The following is a 12,185-nucleotide window of genomic DNA, read 5'->3' on the forward strand; positions in this document are numbered from 1 at the left end:
GATGCAAATACACTGTAGAACTGGAGTTAATTCTCTGACATAAAAACAAACTAGACATCAAGCAGGTTGTCAGCACACATGCTTCAACTCTCACGCAAACCTCACCTCTCACACAAAATAAGGTCATGACACAAACCCACATATGCGGAGGTACTCACTAAAAGCCTAGCAAAAAAACAGAGAACTCCCAAATCCACCCCACCCACACTCACCACTAAGCATAAAGAAACCACTACTCATAACACACACATCTGTGTCCCACCAAATAAGCCCCTAAGGCAAAATACATCAAATATCTTTGTCATAGCTGACTCCATAGTAAGACACACAGATGTTTCCCTCAACAGACTGGACAAGGAGAGAGCCATGGTCAGTTGCCTGACAGGTGCCAGGATCCAACAAGTCACGCATGCACTCAAGTCACTCAACAAGTACTGTTATGACTCTGTCATAGTCCATGTTGGAGTGAATGACTTGAGACATGCTTCTCTGCACTATATGAAGACAGGCATGATGGAATTCTCTGCGTATGTGTCCCAGACAGGTATGTCCCTAACAATAAGCAGTATCCTACCCTCACCCAGGATGATGCCACAATATAAAGAAAAAAATGATTGACTTCAGCAATTGGCTCAGCTTCTGGTGTCAGTCTAGGGGGATCAAGTATTTTTCAGCCTGGTGGGGACATAATAGACAGACCTCACTGCTTTGCTAGAGATGGTCTGCACCTGTCCCGCCTAGGCTTTCGAATACTGGCAAAGACCCTTGCCTCTCCTGTAGTGCCTATTTTAGGCAATGTCAAAACAGCAAATTTTCCAGTGTAACAAAATCTAATTGAGATAAACTCAGGGTCCTGCTGCTTAATGCTAGGAGTTTAAACATGAAAATGCATTCCTGGAAGCACTCCTCAACTTGAAGGATGCCGACGTCTGTGCAGTTACCAAGACATGGTTCAAGGCTACTGAGAGCACCCCAGCTGTGTAAGGCTACAATGCCTTCTACACATTCAGACCTAAAAATGTGCATGAAAGAACCAAAGGTAGAGGTGTAGCCATCTTCATTAAAACCAAATACACTTCGAGACTGGTCAAACAGCATGACTCTCTCAAACTACTCCATGTCCAATTAACTACTGGGAAAGTACCATACCACATCATTACTAGATACTATAAAGCAGGATAAGAACACCACCTACCTCAATTTACTGGAATCCCTCACCATACAGCCTGACACCTTAGTCATGGGAAATTTCAACTATCCTTCCATAGACTAGGGATATAAACAAGCCAAAACACGCTCACCTAGAGGTTCCTGGACTTTGTTAACACAAATGCTTTGAAACATATAGTCTGCACCCCGACTAGGGGCTCTAATGTTCTGGACATAGTAGTTACCAACATGGGGGGGAGGTCACTGCACTTCCCCATTCATGATGCCCTTCCTGGTTAGGTCAGAGCACAAAACAGTCTCGTTTGAGCTAACTACTGGAACTGACACCGTCACAGGAAGAAAAATTATACAACTCTTCACCAAAGCTATCTACAGCATACTAAGTGATGGTATAAAAAGCTTCATACCACCCATAGTCACAGACACCAATGATCACTATGCAGAAGTGTATGTAAATGCCCTGTACAAACACTTATGCTACTGCATACACTCTGCTGTACCTGACAGGATCAAAACCAGGTCTTCCCATAAAAACAAGGCATGGTGATGGACTTCAAATATAAACAGATTATATAACAAGAGGAAGAAACTGTTGTCCAGAAGCAAGAGGGATATCACTCTACAGAGGAAGAGTTTATTCCTAAGCCTAAACAGGGAAAACCAGAACTCTTGTAAAGGCTTATAATGTAAATAGCAAAAATAAAATCGCATCCCTAGTCAAGGACAGTCATAAGGCATTCTTTAACTGTGTTCAAAGTCTAAAAGGGAATGCCGAGCTACGTGGTGAACTGGTTGTAGGTGGGATCACTCATGCTACACCAGAAGATATCACAAAACCTGCTAGCAGACAGATTCAGCACAAATTTCACTGCCCTTTCCTCACCTACCAAATCCCAAAGCATACCTGACATCAGCCCTCTCCCAATTATCTCTAGATAACAGGTCATCTCTGCACTCACCAAGGCCAAAAGGATGGCCTCAATGGGACCAGATAGTATCCCTGGTTGTTTACTAAACAATCTAAAACAAGACCTAGCAGACCCACTTGGCATTCTCTTTTATCATAGCATGTGAACTGGCTATGTTCTTGCAGAATGGAGAACAGCAACAGTAATCCCTGCATAAGGGGGGGGGGCATAATGTGACCATGGGAGCTACAGACACATAAGTCGAACCAGCCTCATCTGCAAGGTCATGGAAAGAATTATCATGGACATTATCAACAAGGACATAGGTAACCTACAAACATTGGACCCAACCCAGTTTGGCTTCTTTAAGGGTAAATCATGCTTATTAAAACTGGTAGACTTCTTTTTAGAATGTCACCAAAGCCTGGACAAAGGTAAGACAGTGTACACAGCCTATCTTGACCTTTCCAAGGCTTTTGACACACTTCCCCTCTCTGGCATCATTGAAAAACTGTCCCAGATAGGGATTAACCTTTATGTTATTAGATGGGTAGCCAAATGGCTCACCAACAGAACACACACTATCAAAATTGGTGACTCTACCTCCAACAGTAGACATATCACAAGTGGAGTATCACAGGGGTCTGTGCCAGGCCCCTTATTGTTTGGCATCTATTTCTCAGAAGGCCATGCCAAAGTAGACGGCTTTTGGCTCACCAAGTTTACTGATAACTGCAAACTGGGAGCAATCATTGAGTCCCCCAATGAAGTCTACATATTACCGGCAGGGGAAATACAAACAAATCATTGGTGTCAAAGCCATGGTCTAAAACTAAATACATAGCATCCAGGTTAAGAGATGTTATAACTCCACTATACTTGACCCACATCAAACCACTATTAGAGCATAATGCACCCTTTTGCATGTACCTGACCAAACAACTGCAGCAGCTGGAGAGACTTCAGATGTTTCTTACTAAGAAAATACAGGGACTCCAAACCATGACCAACATGGACAGGCTGAAAGCCCTGTTAATTTACTCTGTATCTTATAGGCTGCTGAGACATGAATTGTGCCTGGACAATAGAGCAATTTCCAACCCTGCTGTAATGCAAATGCTGCACATCTGCAAGTCAAATGGCTCAAGTCACCCAATCTAGGGATATCAACCAAGTTTGTGACACAAACAAATCATGTTGGAGAGACAGATATGTCTCCCTGATGCTGCCACTTCTCTGGAATAGGCTCCCTATTCAAGTAAAACAGAGCTTCTCATTGACTTTATTCAAGCACAACCAAAATAATTGGATGGGCGACAGCAAATTCACCCCTGGAGTGGCACCCATGTCCCTATTGTACAGGGGTAGCCGGTATTGATCACAGACCAACTCTGTTCATAAATTCATTCTGCAAACTACCAGAAAAGGAACAAATTGGGATAACTGTGATTAACATAGCTAGGCTTCTAAAAGGTCTAGAGCTGCTAGCCTAATAACCTTCTATGAACCTATGAACCTGTGATGCAAAACTAAGCAAATGCAAGTGAAACAATAAAATGTACTCACTATAAAGGGCTGTATTCACAAACTTAAATATATTATTCTAAATGCTTCAAGATATAGTTACAATTTCCATGTAATGGTATAAATAGGGACTAAAAAGGTGAGGGAAACACATCCATAGTTAACAGAGTCTGACTTGCTGGCCTGGGTGCATTATTAAAAACCTGAATGGCATAACACATTTATGAGCTAGCATTTTTTTCCTCAGGGGAAATTTTCATATTCCTTATGACATTTTGATAAATAAAAGGTTGGAAATGTTTTTGGAACACATTTTAAAAACTATGTGGGCAGCATCCCAATAGGATTTCAGTGAGAAAGATGTATTTGGTCTTCTGGGATTTAAACTATGGCTGTCTAAGGCTGCTACTTTTCAGATACCCAGAATGTGACATTTCCTATTGAAATATGAGATTTTCAAGGGCAATTCATATACTCATCCAACAGAAATGGTTTGTTTTGTTTATTATCCAACTGAATCACTCTCATTCCTTCCTTCCTTCATTCTTTCATTTTTCATTTGTTCTCCAATTACTTGATTTGTAAAGACTGGGTCAGGGAACAGCTGAAGCCTAGCGCAGCATTCAGTGGGAATAAGACAATGAAAGTAATTCTAGACATGATGCCAGACTATCACAGGATAATGTGCACACACACACACACACACACACACACACACACACACACACACACACACACACACACACACACACACACACACACACACACACACACACACACACACACACACACTCACACACACACACACACACACACACACACACACAGACACACACACACACCTATGCATACATCTGTGGGCAATTTGGAGTATCACTTATTCACCTACAGCATTATTTTGTAACATATTGCGAAACCAAGGCTCACCTGAATAAAACTCATAAAGAAGTTTTTCTTTTTTGCATCCTTGTGGCAGGTGTGCTGATCTAATCTGTCTGAGTTGGGGATTGCTTATTATGTGCTTTTCTGATTGACAGTTAGCTTAAAACTTGTTTCTCTTTGATTGTATGTAATCCTCGCATTTGCACGGTGCTGTTCTTTTGGCAGCGGTGATTAGCAGTGCCCTATATAGATACAAAAGTCTTGAAGCTCAGTTTTTCCCTAAATGGCTGACAGTAAAGCCCTTCTAAGCTTTTTTGCTGCTTTAGGAGCAACTCAATTGCACACTGAGCAGCGCTGACTTACCGATCAGCCTTACCGATCAACCTTACCGATCAACCTCAGCCTATGCTAGGATAGGTCCCGCTTGTAGTCTCAGAGCTAGCAGCAAAGTCCTATCAAATTAACCCATTCCTTTCCCTAATAAAACATACAGTTAGAACCTGCTATCATGAACAGGTATTTTCCCAACGTCTCTTTGGCCAGCCTGATGGACATGGGCATCCTGAGGCAATGTAGCAATTTTTCTCCTGCATACTGGCAACCACTTACTTCTGAAACAAATACTTTATGTGAGACAGATACAGTTACACTATGAAACTGGAAACAAGACTCTTACATAAGGACAAACTGAATGCCAAACAGCACATACACATCACTTCCCGCACTAAATAAGGACACTACACATAAACCCAAATATGCGGAGGTACTCGCTAGTAATTTACCAAAAGATCAGAGGCCTCCCAAATGGAAAACACTTACACACACAACAATACAAAATACACCCACAGCATATGACACACACCAGTGGCTCAACAAATAAGCACAAAAGGTGTAGCCTGTAGACTTCATAGTGAGACACATGCATATTCTCCTCACCAGGCTGGACAAAGAGTGGGTTCTGGTTAGCTTCCTGTCAGGTGCCAGGATCCATCAAGTCACTCAAAAGCAAGTACTAATAGGACTCCATCATAGTCCATGTTGGGGTGAATTACTTCAGATGTGCCTCACTGGACTATATGCAGAGAGACATGAGTGAGCTCTCAGATTGTGTGTCACAGGCAGGTATAAGCATAGCCTTAAACAGCATTCTTCCTTCTCCAAGGATGATGCCACAATATAAACAAAAAAATAATTGACTAACAATTGGCTTAGCTTCTGGTGTCAGTCCAAGGGGATCCAGTATCTGTCAGCCTGGGAAGAATGGTCAACAGGCCACGCTGCTTTACCATAGATGGTTTGCACCTGTCTCCTCTAGGCTTTTGGATACTGGAAAAGGCATTAGCCACCCCTACTGTGCCTTTTTTAGACATTATAAAAATAACCAACTTCCTGACATTACAAAATTCTCTTTAGATAAAATCAAGGTACTGCTGCCTAATGCAAGGAATCTGAACAAGAAACTGCACTCCCTGAAAGCACTCCTCATCTTGGAAGATGCTGATGTTTGCACAGTTACCAAGACATGGTTCAAAGTCACAAAAAGCACCCTGGACATGCAGACCACAACTCCTTCTGTATATTCAGACCACAGGCTGAGCATGAAAGAATGAGAGGAGGAGAAGGTGTATCTATTTTCATTAAGGACGAATAGATCCCGAGACTGGTTAAACAGTACAGCTCTCTTGAGCTACTCCATGTCCAATTAACTACTGGCAAAACCCCCTATCACATCATTGCTAGCTATAGGTCCCCCACAATGAACTGGGAAAAGCATACCTGGACTTACTGGAAACACTTGCCATACAGCCCTACACCTTATTCATGAGTGATTTTAACTATCATTCCATTGCCTGGGAAACATACACAACAAGAAATGTGTGGACTCAAAGGTTCTTGGACTTTGTCAATGCAAATGCTGTAAAACAGCTAGATGGCACTCCCAGAAGGGGCTCAAATGTCCTGGAGATAACAGTCACTTACATGGGGGGAACAGCAACCCTCCTATCCCTCCAGTGTGATGTTCTCCTTGGTAGGATCGGACCATAAATCAGTCTCATTCAATGGAATTATAAGGCCAGATAACCCATCGAGCTCAAAAACACTTCAGAATTTTTCCAAGACAAATTACATCCTACTGAGCGATGGTATAAAATGTTTCAAAGCCCCACTGAACACAGATAACATGGACTCCTATGCAGAGGTGCACACTAATGCCCTGTATAATCACGTAAAGCAGTTGCATGCAATCTGCTGTACCTGACTGGATTAAAAATAGATCTTGCCAAATGAACAAGCCACCCTGGTGGACCCCTAGAATAAGCAGACTATACAACAAGAGAAAGAAACTATTGTCCAAGAACAAGAAGAAACTGGCTCAGCAGAGGAAGAAATCCCTCTGTAGCTTAAACAAATAAATTAAAGATCTTGTCAAATCCTCCAAAGCTAATTACAAAGCAAATTGGACTCCCTAGTCAAAGATAATCACAAGGCATTCTTTAACTACATCCGAAATTTAAAAGGGAATACCTAGCTATGCACTGAACTTGTTGTGGGTGGCACCATCCATACTCAAATGGAGGTGATAGCCAACCTGCTAGCTGACAGCTTTGGAACAACTTCACCACCCTTTCCACACTGGTCATCCTCCAAAGTATACCTACCACCATTCCTTAACCTATTATCTCAAGAGAGCAGGTTATCTCTGCACTGTCCAAGGCCAAAAACATGGCATCAGTAAAACCAAACAGCATCCCAAGTTGCCTTTCAAACAACTTAAAACATGACCTAGCAGACCCACTTGGATCTCTGTTTAACCATAGCCTGTGAATTGGCTATGTTCTGGTGGAATGGAGGATAGCAACAGTAATCCCTGTTCACACAGGGGGACCATCAACTGACCCTGGTAGTTATAGACCCATAAGCTTGACTAGACTTATCTGCAAGGCCATGGAAAGAATCATTATGGACATTATCGACAAGGACATAGTTAATCTCCAAACTTTGGAACCAACCCAGTCTGGGTTTGTTAAGAGTAGATAATGCCTGCTAAACCTAGCTGACTTCTTCACAAAAGTCACCAAGGCCCTGGACAAGGAAAATACAATGTGTAATGCCTACCTTGACCTAGCCATGACATTTGACACAATACCCCACTCAGATATCACAGAGAACTCTCCCATTTGGGAAGTAACCCCTTACATCATTAGATGGGTAGCCAATTGGCTCACCAAAAGGACACATGCTGTCAAAGTGGGTGACTTCATTTCTAGAAAAAGGCCAGTCACAGTGGCATACCACAGGGTTCTGTTCTGGGACCTTTACCATTAGGAATTTATTTCTCTGATGTCCAGGCAAATGCAGACAGGCTGTGGCTGACCAAATTTGCTGATGACTGAAAATTGGGAACAATAACTGAGTCCCCTAACAATGTTAATATACTGCAGAAAGGGTTAACATAAACAAATGACCTGCGCCAAAGCCACGGATTAAAGCTAAATGCAAAAAACTGCATGGCTATTTCCTTTGGGAAAGCTGACATCCCTGCTAATTACATTATAGACAGCACTGCTCTAAGTGTAGACCCAGTGGTACATGAAATGGGTGCTCAGGTTGATAGCAATCTGAACTTTGATCACCACATATCCACAGTGGTAAGGAAATCCTTCTATTTGGCACGTCTCATAAATAAATGCATCCCATCTATATCCAAGGATATTATAATTACATTATACTCAGCCCTCATCTGACCAATAACTCAGTACACTGCTCCCTTTTGCATGTACCTCACCAGACATCTGCAATAGCAGGAAAAAAACACAAATGTTTCTCTCTAAGTAAATACAGGGTACACAAAACAAGTCCTGTGTGGAAAGATTGAAAGCCTTGTCATTGTATTCTGTCTCCTACAGACTGCTAAGGCATGACCTCTGCCTGGCTTATAGGGCAGTCTCTGCTCTGGCTCTGATGGAAATGCTACACATTCATAAATCAAACTGAATGAGGGTCACTCACTCCAGGAATCTTAACTTAGCCTCTGACATGAGTAGATCATACTGGAGGGAGAGATACATCTCCCAGAGACTGCCACTTCTCTGGAGCATGCTTCTACTTCATGTGAAACAGAGTTCCTCCCTGACCCTCTTCAAATGCAGCCTAGATCAATGGATGGGTGACCTCATATTCACTGCTGAGGTGGTGCTTATGTCCTTTACAGATAGAGGTAGTCAATATTAATTATCATAGACTCTTATCTCTGTGAGTTTCACTCACCTAACCACTAACAATTGGGGCAACTCAGGATAAATATGGCTGAGCTTGTAAGGGCCCTAGGACCATTAGCCTGGTAACCTTCTATGAACCTAAGATACAGAGTGGACAAGCAGCCTTCATGAAGAAGGTGTCTGAGTTAACTTGACAATTCTGTACAGCTACATATGACAGATTTATATACATAAGCACGCAGTATGACTGAGCGACACTAGTCAAACTCAGTGGTAAAAAATTAGTCAGGTCTTTAATTTCCTCGCATACGTTTTGTCATTTAATCATGGTACTACTGGCTTCTACAATGCTAAGAGGTAAATCAGAAAAATGCTTTGCTTCTAAAACAGAAAGACAGTTGTTATTTTTCAGGATCTCTGAAACTTCCCTCAGGCCTGCTCTCAACACTCAGGTTTCTCCTCGGATGCTGCAACATCAGAGTTGTATGTAACAGTGTACCTTCTGCTCCAGGGATACCCTCACTCAGTAACTCATTCATTTTAAGTTTAGGATTTGCTTAGGTACCCCTACTGTCCTCCACATGGTTCCTTGTGAATGACAAGATAATATGATGCAATAAAGTAAATTAGGCCAATATAATTATTTGTTATTAATGACTAATGATTAATGGTTGCAAACTGGTCAATAATTTCATTTATTGGGTATGCACCGTTAGGACTTGATATATCATTTTCAGGCACCTGGAGTGCAGTAATTAGTTGATTCTATCAACTTCTACTGGCTGGATTTAATATGTTTCCATATTTCTATCGTGCATATGGAGTAGAATTGTCAAGTGTGCAAACGTGTTTCTTCATTTTTATTTTCTGACCCGTCCACCATCCATTTAGTTCAGCTTCAGCCTCCTACATTTTGTCTTTTTTTCCCTCCCTTTTGTAGACATGAATGCATTATTTTTTTTCTTTCCTGCATTATTTACTATTTTTTTTACATTAACCAAATTAATCTTGCTGGGTGGAGATTTTTTTATATAACAAACCCAAGAAAAAAGCTGCATGAAAAGTATATCTCAGAGTACTGAACTAAGATGTGCAACATGCATACATAGTAGTTTAACAGCAATTAGGTAAAGGTTAGCTACAGATTACAGGTCTGTCATATATATTATGTAACACATAGATTTATGTATGTATATACATGTGTGTGTGTGTGTGTGTGTGTGTGTACACACACACACACACATATATATATATATATATATATATATATATATATATATATGTATAGGTCTACTATGTAATTTCGAAATTTCACAATCCCAATGTTCTAAATACCAACACTCAAAACATTGAGATTGTGAAATCTCGAAATGACGAAAAAAAATAAAATAAACAAAACCAAGGATACATCAAAAAAGATTATTTTGCAGGGGAGAAAGCCACCCTGCACCCCCCATACCCCTGCACCTTAAATATACTAAATCCGAGATCGCACTACAGTGAAGAGAACGGTAATGTTCCCGTTCCACACTGTATGGCGATCTCCACTTACAGGTTTTGAGATTTCACAATTCTGAGGTTCTGAGCATCGGTATTTAGAATGTCGGGATTGTGAAATTTCAAAATTACATAGTGGACCTATATATAAATATATATATATATATATATATATATATATATATATACAGTAAGCACTAATTCAGTACAAAATTAAACTGACTTATTCAGTACAACCAATGTAATGCAAGTCAGTTTCAGGGTATTTATCTTAAGAGTTATTTTTTTTAACAAAAGAAATTATTCACACCGCTCATTTAACAACTTACAAACAATGTGCATTCTGCAATTGTATGATGAACAAATTTAGCATATGAAGCATACAATTCAAACATATGACTGCACTATATAAATCTGTCATATGCAACCATACAGCAAGAGGGTTAACAAAAAAATACAGTCTGTCAGACAGAAGCTTTGTTATTTGTAGCTTAATTCACAAATGCAAAGAACCTTCTTCCATAAATTGATGAGGCAATGACATATTTTAAGCTTTATGAAAATGGTATCCCAGCTCACAACATGCACTTTCAGTGCTAATGAGCATTAGCTGAGCTGTAGTGACCCGCTTCATAAATATGAACATTTAGTGGAACAGTAAGACATTTGTCATCACTTTCCGCCATAGGGAACTAAGAATTACTGCCTTTCATATGCACTGTAACAGTTCAATGCTTAAGGTGAGCAGAATGCAAATACAGTTCATGCAGATGCATGATTACTTTCTGAACTCAGGAAAATGTCAGCTATGTTGAGTAAGCTTCTAATGTAAGAAAGGTGTTTAATAACATTTTCTTAATCAGTGTTCAGTGTTGTTAAGGTCTACCGTCACACTTAAACGTATTGGTGGCTATTGGTGGTCATCACAAAACAGAGCAAAGAAGTTAAAACAGCTTTAAAAAACTATGGTACACTTCTGAGCTACACAACAAAATAAGGCACACCAAAGTGTCTATGAGCTTTGGCCTGTGTGTGTGTGTGTGTGTGTGTGTGTGTGTGTGTGTGTGTGTGTGTGTGTGTGTGCACGCGCGCACGCGTGTGTGTGTCTGCGTGCGTGTGTGTGTGTGTGTGTGTGTGTGTGTGTGTGTGTGTGTGTGTGTGTGTGTGTGTGTGTGTGTCTGCGTGTGTGTGTGCGTGTGTGCGTGCGTGTGTGTGTGTGTGATGTTAGCTTTCATCAGTTCACTAGTAGTATACCATGATCAGTAAAATCTCCATGCACTCTAAAAAAATTATGAGCAGGTCCCTCCCTCTGATAATAACTCAGTTATGTATTCATGATACAGATGTCAAGATTCTTTACTTTGCTACACTTGATATGAATTTCTTGACATGCATGCATTGAACACACAAATTAATTATGATGGTAGAACCATCCATAATTCACTGTTTATATGCATATTATTTTACTAAGGATGGTTCTCTCCATTTTTCTTAGAAAACGTTTACCTCTCATGCATCATAGGATCTGGTTCATAGGTTCATAGATTAGTACTAGGCTAACTGCTCTTGTGGGCCATTTTCAGCCTAGCCAATTACCCCATGTGAGAATCAAACCCCGCACCTTATGTTTGTAAGGTAAACACCTTAACCATTATGCCAACCTCCATGAAAACAGAACATATATATGCTGTACCCAGATAAAGTCTATAGTGTTAAACATGCTGCTATATTCGTCTGTTAAATGCAGCCACAGAAGAGATGTATCCCAGTGTTGATATACTTTCAACTAGATATTTTAAGCACACAGCCTTAATTTGACATTTATTGCATAAGGTGGTATTGTATTAGAGCCACAGCACAGATAAAGTGCCTCATTTCTCAAGGAAAAGCTTCATTTAATGACCCAGAATGGATTGCAACTGCATACTAAAGCCTGGCCCATTCCCCTAATCATTCTGTGTTTGTGGCCATACAGAAAAATGAC

The sequence above is a fragment of the Protopterus annectens genome, chromosome 7.part0 (assembly GCF_019279795.1).
Source record: "Protopterus annectens isolate FY-2018-M chromosome 7.part0, PAN1.0, whole genome shotgun sequence".
In the NCBI taxonomy this organism is placed as follows: domain Eukaryota; kingdom Metazoa; phylum Chordata; order Ceratodontiformes; family Protopteridae; genus Protopterus; species Protopterus annectens.